Source organism: Scardinius erythrophthalmus (genome assembly GCF_964197995.2).
Source record: "Scardinius erythrophthalmus genome assembly, chromosome: 4".
NCBI classification, from domain to species: domain Eukaryota; kingdom Metazoa; phylum Chordata; class Actinopteri; order Cypriniformes; family Leuciscidae; genus Scardinius; species Scardinius erythrophthalmus.
The window spans coordinates 3,711,721-3,725,919 of NC_138224.1; the positions used below are offsets into that span (position 1 = coordinate 3,711,721).

Here is a 14,199-nt window from a genome sequence, read left to right on the forward strand (position 1 = left end):
CCTGTTTGGACGCTCAATACCACGTGGTGGCAGCATTGGATTGCTTATATATTTTTCTAGTCCTTTCCATGTTTTATTAGTATGCCATGTTAACCAAAACAAAAGTTATGTGATTGAAAATGTTCAGATTCTTTAAACCAGGTCCAAATTTATTCTGCTAATATACGAGTGAAATATTTTGTAACATTGTATTGCACATTCCATTAAAAAAAATCGGTTTAAAACAGTAAACACATACGTTACATGTGAAACATAAGGATATGGGCCTTACAGGTTCACAACACGTTATACTTTTAATATTATTTTTTATTAAAGGCCTCTGGATACGTGACAGGCTCCGCCTAACAGCCGGAAAAACAGTCAACTGATCTGCGGTCTGCCTGAATGTTTATATCAAACTGACGTCATTGCGTGTTCCATCTCAAAGAACTGATTCCAGACCTGCTCTCGTGTGTGTTTTTTTTATTTTTAGCCCAGTCGAACGCCGATCCCTCGAGCGCGGCAGACAGACAGAACTCAACGATCGCAGATAAACAGTCGCGCTGAAGAAGGAAGACAGACGTGCGAGCGAAGGCGGGCAGTAGTATAGCACTTCATGGCTTTAATATTTCAACAAAACGCGTTTATGGTTCACAGTTAGAGCGTTTTAGACCCCCACCCTGCTTATGTAGGATCGTACCTGTCAGAATACGTCTGAGAAGTTTTAACCCATTTACTGATGGACTGACAGACGGATTCTCCTCAGACGACGCAATCTAACGTACACAATTCACATTTTACCTTATTCTCTCAATTCTCCCAAGCCCGTGTTTTCCGTCAGGAGGACTTCAGACAATTAAGGTTGGTGTTTATGTTTCTGACTGTAATTCTACATTTCTGAACGAATAACCCGTAGACTGCACTCTACCGGCTGTGTCTTAAAACCTAGTGAGCTGCCTATCTAGACAACATGTTAGGGCCATAGGTTTGAGCATCATCAGCGCGTGCAGCGTTTTTGGGCGGGAATAATTGGCATATTTATGCAGCATATTTGAGCAATATAGACTGTCTCTCAAAATACAGTCAGCTGTCAACCTACATTGTATGTTGGTCATCAACAGCACGTGCACCATTACCATCCAAAAATAGCATGGAAAAGCATAGTAGTGCCAGTGTCCAATATTCCATGGTATTCCTTAATGTAAGTTACCGTTACCTTATATTCGACCTATAACACAACCCTGATGCGGTCTAGCTAGGCTGCAAACTAGGTTTTGAAACACTGTCTGCATTTTGCAGGTCTTGTTGATGGACATATGCATGTATGGATCATCCTCCATCATTTAGATTAGAATTTTCTGTGCATTTTAAATGTGAATGTCTTCAAATCTATTGTTTTTAGTGGTTTGATTGCAGTGAGGATGTATGTTATGTAATAGCTAACGTGACACACTCCGGCTGTTTTTGTCCCTAATATAAACAATAATATGTATCTGGAATGCAGATGTCCTTTATAAATATTTACAAGGGTTAACCAGAGTTTACAGTACCATTGTTATGAAAGTGAAATCATAATAAACAAAAATGGGGTCTACTTCAAACAACCCCATTTTTCAAAGAGTGCCATGGATGGCTGTACAGTATAACAAGTATCACATTTTTTATCATTCTATGACATTTTTAATGGTAATTTCATGGTATAATTTGGGTTAGTTCACCCAAAAAAATGAAAATTATCCCATAATTTACTCGCCCTCAAGCCATCCTAGGTGTATATTGAGTTATATTAAAAATATCCTCTTCCTAGCTTTATAATAGGATTAAATGGTACCTTAGATTTTGAAGCCCAAATATTGGATCCATCCATCATAAAAATAATCCATACGGCTCCAGGGTGTTAATAAAGGCCTTCTGAAGAGAAGCGATGCATTTTGGTGAGGAAAAATACCCATATTTCTAACTTAACTAAACTATAATCACTAGCCTCCACTAATGGCCGTACACAAGTCGAGTACCGGTGGAAGATTGACCTCTGACCTGACATATAACTGACATGTTATATGATTAAACCGTATCATGATGTAGCCTATAGCAAAGTACCATTGTATTGCCATCTTCATTCACCAGTAAAGCATGGTACTAGCTTATTACGGTATTATTTTTCTTTGATTAATTTTTTTAAAGGACACTTTTTATTAAATATAGTAAAGCAAAGGTTACCATTGTACATTTCTGGCAAAGAAATGCAAAGTAAACCACATCATGTTGGCGACTGGTGTGAATATTTCCCATTTCCCAGTGTGATGATTTCTATGTGATGTGTGGTTAATCTCTAATTACCATAAAAGTAGTCTAATTAATGGATAACAACGTATCACAGTGCTAAATTACTATGTAATAACAGTAAATATGTCATTAGAAACATCCTGACAAAATGATCTAGGCCTAGTTAATTAGTATTCAGTAACATGAACGCAATTTGGCCATTTATTTAATTTGACCACGAAACTTACACAGTTTAGCCTGTTTTTGTTGTTTCATGCTTTAATGTCTTAGATTAGACGAGAACGGATACACACCTGAATCCTGATGCGGATCATGCTTTTGTGTGTATCTTTGACCTTTGCGTAAAGGTTCATGTTTCCACTTTCCCCTTCAGAGGCGTTCAGAAACCCGAGCGCACACTTCCACATAGCTTTCTGTGTCACATTGTTGGATTGAGGTTGTGAAATGTGAGGTGTAGCACCTGTAACACTTCCAGTGTGTGTGTGTGTGTGTGTGTGTGTGTGTGTGTGTGTGTGTGTGTGTGTGTGTGTGTGTGTTGTAACAAAGCCCAATAGAAGAGAGTGCATCTTAAAGGAGAAGTATTAGCAGTAACTGCTCTCTAAACACGTCATCCTAAACCCGTTGTATATGATGTCTTCAGACTCTGATAGAGATCTGTGTTCAGGATCCGAACTTCAGAAGAACGTGATGTTTATGGTCATTGTCGCCACATTATTCATCAGCAATTTCCCTACAGATTGTTTGCTTCGTAGGAAAGTGTGGATGTGCAACATTGCGAGAGACAGTGATCGTCATTTGCATGTCAAATAGAGTTTCCATTCCTGCGTTGTTGTGCGTTATTGACGCTGCTGGTGTGTTTGTCGTCTTATTTTGCATAGTGTTAGCAGCTGAGGACAGGATCCAAATCGTTGTCCGACTATTTCTGGATGCAATTGCATAACATTTTATATTGGAAGCTGGCCTGGGAAAACCCAGACAACTTCCGGCAAATGTAGATTTGCTCTGCAAGTAAGTCTGGCTCATTCAAGTCCATTTCCCCATGCCGACAAATCAAGGCACCAATCAGAAACGTTGAGGCGGGCTTTACACATGACGATCGCTCTGATTGGTTTTAGGTCTAGCCTATCCAGAGGCATTTGAGCGACGTCCGTTGGTGAAGCGCATCAACTTTTAAAAGCATTATTATATTCAAATTGCGAACACATGAGGACAGTCTCCATGAAAGACCCACTGGCAGATGAACGTGCTACTATATTTCTCTCCGAAACGGTAGGAAATTAAAGGGTTAGTTCACCCAAACATGAAAATTCTGTCAGTAATTACTCACCCTCATGTTGTTCCAACCGCGTAAGACCTTCGTTCATCTTCAGAACACAAATTAAGATATTTTTGATGAAATCTGAGCTATGTCTCACTCCTCCATAGGCTTCCAGTGTGACCGAAACTTGCTGGCCCAGAAAAGTTATTAAAGAGATCGTTAATATAGTCCAAGTGACTCCAGTGGCTCAATCTTAAGTATATCAAGCAACGAGAATACTTTTTGTGCGCAAAAACAAACAAAAATAACGACTTTATTCCACTATTCATTTCCTTCTCTCTGGATGTCTAGTTGGTTCGCGTAGTGTTTTTGCGCAGCGCGTCTGTGTTACACGTCACCACGTAGGCTCACTATTGGCCGACGCCGGTCATGTGTGTGTTGCGTGATGACGTGCAACACAGACGCGCAGCGCAAAAACACTACGAGGCCCAGAGAGAAGGAAATGAAAAGTGGAATAAAGTCGTTATTTTTGTTTGTTTTTGCGCACAAAAGGTATTCTCGTCGCATGATAAACTTAATGTAGTGCCACTGTAGTTACTTGGACTATTTTAACGATGTTTTAATAACTATTCTGGGTCGGTGAGTTTCGGTCACACTGGAAGCCTATGGAGGAGTCAAAATTCTGTCAGATTTCATCAAAAATATCTTAATTTGTGTTCTGAAGATGAACGAAAGACTTACATGGTTGGAACAACATGAGGGTGAGTAATTACTGACAGAATTTTCATTTTTGGGTGAACTAACCCTTTAAATTAGATTTAATAGAGGATTTTAACTGTGGCAAGATGATTGACAGGGCAGTTTACATGACGGGATGCACGCGACAGATCCGTCCGATAAAGATGACGAAGTAGTATGTCCCAAAGCTTGCCTACTTTTTTGCTACACATTCAAAAGTAAATACATTTTCTTCACTTAAAGAGTACATATGGCGTAGTGTAACTTAGGGACGCAGCATATGGCTTTACACATGACGATCTCTGATTGGTTTTAGGAGTTTTAGGTCAATCCAATTGTGCCCAGAGGCATTTGAGCGACGTCCATTGGTGATGCCCCTTTGGAAATGAGTTATTAATGAAGCTTTGCCAGACCATAACTCAGTTACTACTGAGAATGGTCTGGTTTTAACCAGGCTAATTGGAAGCTAGAAGATCTGATAAACTGAGGTTAATAGTTGGACTTCAGCAAACGTACAGCGTGACCAGTGTAGTCCCATTCACAACAAACGACTCTTGTAATTAGTGATGCACCGATCATGATTTTTACAAGCAAATGGACTGAATCAGAGACGGGTTGCTGATTTTTTTATTTTATTTTTATCTTTGTTTAAGCAAAAACACCACTGTGCCTATAAACTCTACTTTATATGGAGGTAAGAGCATTATGCATTGAAGACAGTCAGTTTCCTTCAGAGATACATTCATATAAACCCCCAGCCTAAATTCAGTATGTATATTTTTCATCCAATATTTCAGACAGCATGAACAGTGATCTAGCTGTGCCTGGGACAGTATTTTCTGTTCTTCTCTCCTCTTTTAAGTGTCCTGTCTGGCCTGCGAACGTCCTGTTTACAGACTTCGTAATATTTCCACACACATGAACATTTGGGGAAATGATTGCATTGCTGTTTATGTACAGAGTCCAGAACAGAGATAGGCCAAATTTGAAAAAATAAAATAAAACACGGCCTGTCGAACAGTGCATATCTACTTGTATTGAATCATTCAAAGGCAAGTTTGTTAACAATTAACAATTGAATCTTTCTAGTACCAAATGGTAATGTCCAGCATACAAATTCACAGCTATTTTGGGCTGGTCATGAGGCATGTGCTCAGGTGCAAACCCTCGGCACCCCGGCAGAGTCACTGCAACGCTTCGTTTATATTAATGATCCGTCCTGCTGACACGGACGCCCGTAAGGCTGTGGCCGTAATCTCTACATATTGCCTTCAGTTTTGCCTGAATACCGACTCAAATGGAGATTTAATCCTCATTAAATCCGTCAGCTTCATTATGGTTTCTCGTGTCCTTCACAAGACTCTGAATGTCAAACCTGTGAAGGGGCGTCTGAGATCTGAAGCTGCGTTTCATGATTTGAGAGAGTGAAACTGGCCTGTGGAAAATGTGTGAATCAAAGCTCTCTAGCTGTTTAATAAGACGATTTGTGTGTTGTTATGTGACGGGTAGATTCATAAACACACCGTGACGTGCTCGAAATGCTTCATTGTAAGAAATGATGCAGACATCAGGTGAGAACAGAAGCTGTTTCCTGTTTCATGTTGATGTCGAAACTCTTAAAACAGGAAATGCACAACATATAATCTGATTCAAACCCTGGCTGAGATGAAGTGCTTAATGTAATAGAAACGTTTTATCTACATGAGTAGAAATGTGACTGGTTCTTGCCTGTGCTACTTTTGCATTTATTTATTTATTTATTTAGCAGATGCTTTTAGCCAAAGTGATTTACAAAAGAGCATAATTAACCACAAGCAATTTCTCATAAGAGCCAACAATATTTCCAGAGCAAAATGCCAAGTTTAAAGTATAAGCTAAATTAATGCAGAAGTGAAGAGTCTTGTGGATACTAGGTGGTTGTTCATTGGCCACTGGCCAAGGTATTTTTTATAAATAATTATTATGACTGTCATATCTCCATATTTAGTAATTTTTATTATATTTTTTCCCCATAAATCATTACTATTGGTAACCCTTTACGTCTGTCTGAAGTTTTTGCAAATATTTAACCAATGAAAAGTATTAAAAAGAGTTTGTGGCTGAACCTCTTAACTCCATTGGATCCTCAAACTGTCAGTCAAATCTCATAACCCCACCCCTCCTCCATCGTGAATGTGTGTATATATCTATGTGTGTGTGTTTTATGTATTTGAGAAGAGTGTCTTAGTCTAGCATTTGTCATCGAGTCATAGCTAATACTGTCTTGAACAGCCTGTGCAAAGCACTTCGTCTTTTATAACGAGATGTTGGCCAAATGACAGAATGAGCTCCTGATACCTACAGTAAACTTTATTACCTGTAAGTTGATGAAAACGTTACACAATGCACTTACTGCCTCAGATGCGGCCCTTCTAATGACGGACAAAACACGGATGTCTGACATTTGAACTCCATATGAGCTTGAGTTTGGTAAAATGTTAATAATATAATGACACATGCAAGTGTCTGACCATTTATAAAGCCACAACCATTTTTTGAAATGGACACACAAGGTTTTCAACAAAATCTTGGACAAAATGAGGATCAAGGGCCAGATTTGAACTAGAAACTTAAGATGGGACGTTTGTGCAACACAGCCTCGGGGTCATGAGTGGTTTGATTTATAAGCACACGGCATGCCTTTTCTTGAGTCTGTTATTGTGCCGGCTGCTCGGTCTGTGCTGTGGCGTCAGCTGAGGTTAATGGTGTGGACTTTCCTCCAGTTTACAGAGCTTGTGTGGACAGAACAGTAACCCAGAGCCGGGATGTCAGTGAATAATGTGTTTCTGGACAGACATGCTGGACCGGCTGCGTTCAGATTGAAGGCAAATCAGGGTTTTTTTCTCTTAAATCAGAGCTTTTCAGCCAGACTGTCGGCACTATTAATTACAAGTGATCATATAAGATTTGTGTGTCCAAACATAACCAAACCTATGTGGATACCCATACCCAAAACTTGCATACCCACATATGTAATGGATGCAGGAAAAATGGAGGTGCGACATCTCGCTCTACGAATTAGTGTCCCGTCGCGTGCAAAATCTCAAAAATCTCTGGACATACAGTATATACCATTTGAACACTATTTTCGATCGATTATTCTATTTATTTTTTTGTTATTATTATTAATGGAATAATCTAATTCTATATCCCCCCATTCTATATAATCTTAATCCATTGATTATTTTCTGAATAGTTGATTAATCCTTTTTGGTTAACTTACTAATAAATAATAACCAATAATTGACCAGTAGTAAATAATAATATTTTGGTGCTTCAACATTTCTAATTTAATTTAATTTAGGTTTTTGTCTTATTTAAATGAACAACGTTTTTAATAGTTTTAGTATTAGTTACCAGTTCATCTGACCGGAAGAGTGTTTGAAACTTTATTTTTGTTTTGTAAATTCTGTTTGGTGATACTAATGGGGCATAAATGAGACTCTTACCTTGTTAGCAATATATATCCTGCATGAAAAATTAATCCAACAAAACATTCCTCTGTGTGCTAGTGATCGTGCCCTGACTGGTTAATCTGTGCAGAAAGGAGAGACGTGTTGCTGCAATGCACTTTGTTAAATATACTGTCATTGCTTATAGCTTGAGGCTTTGGCTGGGATGCTTGAAAGAGAAAGAACAGAAGAGGAAGTCTCACTTTTATTGTTTTCTCCTTGAGAATGACCTAAACCTAATGCTTTTCATTTGGTTGTTAAAAATAGATTTCAAACATAAGATCAAGTCTAAAATCAGCTGTGTTTTACCCTCTGGTTAAGAGGTCAGTGTTAGTTAGTTTGACCGAGGGACGGGGAGGATACTTGATTGTCGTGTTAATGAGGTTTCGTTTCGTCTGAAGGAATCCTGCTCTCCCGCGTGGCTCAGATTCTCAGCTCAGGGCTGTTATTAGGGGCTCCTGGACGTGTTCTGTGGGCTGGACTAAATATATATCACTCGCAGAGGTGAACGGTAGGGAACACGGCCGACTGTGAGGAGAGGCACAGAAAGAGGAGCTTCCTCAAAAAAAAATAGATACGTTTTGGTCGATCGGATCATGACGGTATTTAAACGTTGTCGGCTGAAGACCCAAGTTTGGTTTGAAGATGAAAAACGCGCCGAGCACAATGTTCTCTCACCATTCCTGATTTCTAACACACACTCACAGCGTTCGGCTGATCTTGTGTCTGTCTGAGCAGAAACTAAAGCTGATGATCTCTGTGTGTTTTACCGTCGTCTCCTTTTGCGTTTATATGTAAATTATACGGGAGCTTATTTCATCCGTTAGATTGAAAGGTCTGAAAAAGCCCATACATTTACCTGCTCATAGTCCCTCCCCTTGAAGAAATTAAATTATTAATTTAATAATTTAATACAATTCTATATTAAAACACAAGAATTGTGACTAGAGCTGCTGAGAAGGTCTCCAAGTATATTGTGCAAAGCAATGATCAGGACTCAGATTGAATACCTTAACACTTTTTCCCACTTCTTGTTTTTTTTTTATGTTTTATTATTCCTGTGGCTGTTTTTCTGTTGACTTATCTATCCATTATGTACCCCATTGTAAAGAGACAGTAGGGTGGGATGGATTGGTAGGTGGGTAGTTGATTTCATCCGTGTTTTCATGTTCTCATTCTGGCATGTTTATTATCAGGAATTGAAAATATAAATAAATAAAAACACGGGAATTGTGTCTCTCTCGTCTATCTGATCGACCAGAACGCATCTTAAAACCAGGTGTAAACAAGGCCTGTGGCTCCATGAAGAACCATTAACATCCATGAAAGTCTGTATCCTTCCCTGAAGTCATCTTCCCTGTGTCCGTGCTTTCTGAACGTATTTATTTATTTAATTTGTCATAATGGTTAGCACGTTCTTTTCTGGGGCCGTATTCACAAAGCATTTTATCTTACCACTAGGAGTACTCCTAAATCGCTCTAGCTAGGAGTTTTCTCTTAAAAGTTATTCACAACGCCTTTCAGACCTACTCTTAGTAAAGAAAAATGACAACTCCTAAACTAAGAGTGAGTCTTCGTTGCTATGGATGACGTCATTACTCATGCACGAGCTTGACTGAAGTGACCACCTTGATTGGCTGATGATTGTAACGCGGGAATGATTCCAAACTCCTCCTCTCCTCTACACAAGTAGTGCGAAGGACGGAAGATGATGAATAACTGAATAAATAACCTAAATGAATAAAGAGTAAGGCAAAACAAATAGCCTAGTAGCCTAATGAAACATATGGATTGATGCAATATCTTTGCAACATTATTGAATTAATCTGTCACTATATGCCTCTGCCTACGTTTGCAAAGAGAAGAACATTTTAATTTGATTCACAATGAAACGTTACAATTAGTTTACATGCAATGAGTAGCCTAGTTTTGGTTGTTGTTGGTGGCGTTATTGCATCCCTAGTTATGCCTACAATGCAGAATTGTTCCCTCGCGATTGGAAGCTCCTGTCGCCGCCGCATACGCATTTCAAAACATTGCACCGTGAATAGGTCTTAGTGAGTTAGGAGTCCTCTCGACTTCTTTTAAGCTGTCCCAGGTGCTACTTTTAGGGCTAAAATGCTTCATGAATTACTCCTAGTCAAAAAAATTAGGAGTCCTAAAGTTACGAGTGACACGCCCATTATTTTTAGGAGTTGCTCCTAAATTCTCCTTAAAAATCTTTGTGAATCCCCCTGTTTGGTTTTGTTGTTCTGTTCTGGCACTAGATGCTGCGTTGTGATTGGTCCTGATTGCACACAGAGGGGGTTGGTGGAAAAAATCATGCTTTCTATGGTTTAGAAATCATGCATGCTCTCACATCGTGAGCTTATTACGAATAACCATTTCGATTAATTGCACGGCCCTAATAATAAATGGGTCTCAACCTTTAGTTAAACCAGAATTTTAAAACCACATAGGATATGGTGAAGTTGCATTAAAAATAGTGCACAGAGCAGATGTCATCAAGCAGTGAGAAGGCTGGTGGTGCGCTGAGCGCTTTACTTTGGGTGTGACTCGCTCGTTTTGATGATGGGTTGGTATGACTGCTATTCTGCACTGAATAATAGAGTTTTGTGTGGCCTTTACACACATCACTGACACTTTGACGCAGAGGGTTGCTTGTTGTTCTCGCCGTCTGTCTTTAGTCTGTGTAGATTATTGCTTCGCCTCGGGCAGAGGTTTAAATTCTCTTTAATTGAAAACACGCTCAGGCCACTTTAAGATGTGCACGTTCGCTAATTGAATATTAAAGGATGAAGAGGCTGTTATTTGGAGGGAGTATTTGCAGCTGGTGCCCGGAGGTGAAGGATGTACGACGCAGTTTGGCTTTTGTGTGGCTCTTATTACATAATTACATTTCCCGGCTCTATTATTAAATGAATTTCATAAAAATGTCACATGTTGATGTCACAAGTCGCCTGGATGTCTGTCAGGGCGGGGGATTTTTGTTATCTCAAACTTCTGCCTTCTGGCATACGTGGAAGTTCACCTGAATGATGATAATAACTTTACTAGAAGAGCCTCGTTTCGCTGCATGAAACTTTTAAAAAGCTATTAATCTGCTTCTCTTACTTCAGACCAATACGTTTTAGTTCCTCTTCCTACCTTTTGTCTTTTAATTCGTTGTTAGTCAAGCAGATAACACTTTATTTTACAGTATCCTTGTTACATGTACTTACCATAGTAATAACAGCATAATTACAGGCAACTAACCCTCAACCAAACCCTAATCCTACTCTAACCCTATAGTAAGTACATGTAGTTGTTTAATATTACTCAGTACTTAAATATATAATTAATGGCACCTTAAAATAAAGTGTAGCCGTCAAGCATTTGTTAAATTTTAAGATTTAATGCTAAGTATTAAACTTTGGTGCATAACTCCTCCTCACACATTTTTTTTTGTACAAATCCTAATCTTTGGGAGAAGTTACTCCTCGTCTCCTGGTACAAAAACACTAGAAAGTCTAGGAAGTTAAGCCAATTAAAGTCATATAACAGATGTCTAGTGGTCTGTTCATTATAAGATTGAATTAGATTTAGTCGACACTTGTTTATCCCTCGGCTTAGCGGTTTTGCGTGCTCTGTAAGTGCTTCAGGGGTGGGAGACGGGAATACAGTCGTTTTTGAAGAACGCTTCACGGGAACCATCAGGGTGTCTAACTGATGAGGTTACGTCATGGAAACCCGCTCTGATGTGGGCAGAGACTTCTCCCTAGTAACACCGATCTGACCCGCTAATCTGTCTAAGCCTGGTGCTGAAAAGAGAAGGAGAATGAGAAAGCACGAGAGTGACATCGGCGTGCTGACAGGCACATCATCGGCTCTGTGGAGAGAGCGAGCGGTGAGCCGAACTGAGAGGAGGAAGGTTCAAGCGGTTCATGCATATCAGCACCCGGGCCTTGAGGAAGACGGGACGTTGCTGGAAATCACTTTAGATAGAAGATATAAAAATACGAAACATAAAAAGAAAATAAATTGTGTTTGTATGTATGTGTATATATAGGCTATATAATTTTATTTAGTATATATATAATAATTAATAATAAAATATTCAATAATTAATCATAATAAAAAATGTATTCATATATAATTGTATACATAATAGATTTAATGAAAAATAGTTTTGCATATATATATATGTATATATATATATATATATATATATATAATTTTATTTATATATTATATGTGTGTATATATATATATATAACTTTATATATATATATATATGTATTTATTATATTTATTAAATTATATATAATTTAAATAATACATATTTAATAAATAAAAAATATTAATAAAATATTTAGTAATAATAAATAAAATAAATACATTCATTTATATGTAATATTCTATGTATAATTATTCTATGTATAGAATTATATGTATAATTCTATACATAATATATAGTAGTGTGTGTGTATATATATATATATATATATATATATATATATATATATATATATATATATATATATATATATATATATGAAGAGTTCAGATGCAAAAGCCTCTAAGTGCCATCTGAAATTTTCTTCTAGAATGATCATTTTTATCAAGCTTGTATATTCAAATTCTGTAATTTTACTTAAATGGCAATGTAAATGACCTATTAATTGTCATTTAAGTGAAATTACTGAACTTAAATATACAAGCTTAAAAAAATGATCATTCTAGAAGAAAATTTCAGATGGCACTTAGAGGATTTTGCATCTGAACTCTTCATATATATATATAATATAAATGAATAAATCAGATGCCCAAAACACACACAAATATATATATATGTGTAAATGTGTTTTGTGCATCTGATTTATATACATATATACACATATTTATATATAAATCTTAAAATACCAGCTTGTTTAATTGCATTATTAGTGGTTTTTAGAGGAACAATGCTGCAGTTATGCTCAATATGACTCATTAAGCAAAAATTCCAGGCTCTGATCTAAATGAACATGTGAGCCTCTGTGGTTGTGTGAATCCATATGGGACTGTGTGTGTGTGTGTGTGTGTGTGTGTGGTGTGTGTGTGTGTGTGTGTGTGTGTGTGTGTGTGTGTGTGTGTGTGTGTGTGTGTGTGTGTGTGTGTGTGTGTGTGTGTGTGTGTGTGTGTGTGTGTGTGTGTGTGTGTGTGTGTGTGTGTGTGTGTGTGTGTGTGTGTGTGTGTGTGATACGAGGTGGTTTGTTCAGTGTCTCGGTGGGTAGATGAGTTGCTTGAGCTCAGAGGGAGTCTGGGTAGAGACGTGTGAAAAGAAGATATTTTTACTGAAAAACACACCTTTTATCTACTGCTGCCACCTGGGCCACACACACACACTGAGAGGAACAGCACAATAATGGAGAGAGATTGTGTTGAAGAGTTGAGACTTATTAGTTTGTCTTTCAGTAAAGTAATCAAGCACTCAAATGAATCACATGCAGCTTTTTTTATGGTTGTTTATTTAGTGGAATAATATAGTTATTGGTTCCTGTTGTGGATTGGGTTTTAACTCACTGTTAAAGTGAGTTGTTAGGAGTGAATTTTATCACTTATTATCTTGCACTTCAGAGCGTATGCATATGTTTGTCCATATGAATGTAACGGGATGCTCTTAACCCTATATGTCTGAAACTAATTTCAAGCAATCTGAGGTTTTAAAGTTCATGATAAACATGACTTCCATCAAGTATTAAGTGTTAAGCCCTATTCGGACGGTATTAACTTTACAAGGGTAGATGGAGTAATGTTATTTTACCACAGGACGTCTGTAATATTAAAGGCCAATTCGCACGGGATAAGATATCTCAGTAAAACTAGCAGAAGTGGGAGAGTAACTCGGTTTGTGCATCGCCGTCACTCTCCTGTCATCATGTGTGTATTATGTTACTTCCTGATATCACGTGCGCAAACACATATAACCTATATTTATATATATAAAACGGTTATGTCCGGTCGAACGATGTATTAATTAACTTCGGATTGGATTGTGTTGGTAATAGGCACTTAACGCTAAAAGAAGTTTCGTGCCTCTAACAAGTGCTTTCGGTCTTCTTTCTGATCTAAATGGTGTGTGTAAAACACTTGAGTTTTGCCACAGACTCGTCCCAGCGTCTAGAACGCAACTGATGCTTTTCCAAGCGTCTCCATACTTGAAAAACTGTGGAAAACTTCTTTTAAACAGGGAATGACAGAATATTTACGTGCATATTTACAGCGGGTCTCTACGCGCGGGATTAGTATTACCTGAGGTCATTTTTCCGGACCTTTTTACTGAAGGTAAAAGTCGCTGTAATCTTTTCTGACATTGTCCGTAATGATTACTGAGATGCACATTCGGACGGGACTAAAATCACAGAGAAGCTCTGGTAATTATTACTTTACCCCACCTCTACATGTTAAACTAGTCCCGCCCGAATA

At 38.0% G+C, this 14,199-nt stretch overlaps 1 protein-coding gene across 5 annotated transcripts in view; it reads left to right on the forward strand.

Annotated features, from left to right (window-relative positions):
- The first annotated feature begins 494 nt into the window (after positions 1–494).
- Positions 495–14,199, forward strand: part of osbpl8 (oxysterol binding protein-like 8) — a 76,850-nt gene continuing 63,145 nt past the window's right edge. For 3 of the 5 annotated variants that reach the window (XM_081364135.1, XM_081364136.1, XM_081364138.1), the window contains exon 1: positions 495–840. The gene's annotated coding sequence lies outside the window, so the exon portion shown is untranslated. The remainder of the gene's footprint in view (positions 841–14,199) is intronic. The other 2 variants (XM_081364142.1, XM_081364141.1) reach the window with 2 other exon arrangements.